Raw genomic sequence first — 1207 nt, forward strand, 5'->3', positions numbered from 1 at the left:
TCTTTATATATTTTGGAGATCAGACCTTTGTCTGATGCGGGGTTGGTGAAGATCTTCTCCCATTCGGTAGGATGCCTTTTTGTCTTAATGACAGTATCCTTTGCTTTACAGAAGCTTCTCAGTTTCAGGAGGTCCCATTTATTCACTGTTGCTATTATTGACTGTGCTACTGGGATTATATGTAGGAAGTGGTCTTCTGTGCTGATATCACACCTGCCAACATGGTGAACGTTCCTAAGACCTGCCGGACATTCTGCAAGAAATGTGGCAAGCACCAACCCCACAAAGTGACACAGTACAAGAAGAGCAAACATTCTTTGTATGCCTAGGGAAAGCAGTGCTATGACAGGAAACAGAGTGGCTATAGTGGGCAGACTAAGCCTATTTTCCACAAAAAGGCAAAAACTACAAAGAAGATTGTGCTGAGACTGGAATGTGTGGAGCCCAACAGCAGATCTAAGAGGATGCTGGCTATTAAGAGATGCAAGCATTTTGAACTGGGAGGTGATAAGAAGAGAAAGGGCCAAGTGATCCAGTTCTAAGCTGATCTTGTTATGAAGACAATAAAATCATGAGCTTTCACTCAAAAAAAAAAAAGTTTGGCAATGACTCTTGTTTCTATTATGTGAAACACATTAAGGAGTATAGGTATCAGCTCTTCTTGGAAGTTCTAATAAAATTCTGCATTAAAACCATCTATTCCTGGGCTTTTTTTGGTTGGGAGGTTTCTTATGACAGCTTCTATTTCCTCACGACTTATAGGTCTATTTTAATTGTTCACCTAGTCTTAATTTTGGTATATGGTATTTATCTAAAAACAAGTCCATTTCTTTTACATATTCCAACTTTGTGGCATATAGGCTTTTATAGTAAGACCTAATGATTCTCTGAATTTCCTCTGTGTCTGTTGTTATGTCCCCCTTTTCATTTCTGATCTTGTTAATTTGCGTGTTCTCTCTCTGTCTTTTGATTAGTTTAGATAAAGGTTTGTCCATCTTGTTGACTTTCTCAAAGAACCAGCTCTTTGTTTAATTGATTCTTTGGATTGTTTTCTGTGTTTCTATTTTGTTGATTTCAGCCCTCAGTTTGATTATTTCCCATCTTCTACTCCTCCTGAGTCTACTTCTTTTATTTTCTAGAGCTTTCAGCTGTGCTGTTAAGTCTCTAATGTGAGCTTTCTCCATTTTTTTAATGTAGGCACTTAGAG

General features: G+C 38.0%; 1 pseudogene; it reads left to right on the forward strand.

The window, feature by feature from the left end:
• The first annotated feature begins 221 nt into the window (after positions 1 to 221).
• On the forward strand, positions 222 to 597 carry LOC125403664 (large ribosomal subunit protein eL42-like; annotated as a pseudogene).
• Positions 598 to 1207: the final 610 nt, after the last annotated feature.

Source organism: Myodes glareolus, chromosome X, assembly GCF_982192425.1.
Source record: "Myodes glareolus chromosome X, mMyoGla1.1, whole genome shotgun sequence".
Lineage (NCBI taxonomy): Eukaryota > Metazoa > Chordata > Mammalia > Rodentia > Cricetidae > Myodes > Myodes glareolus.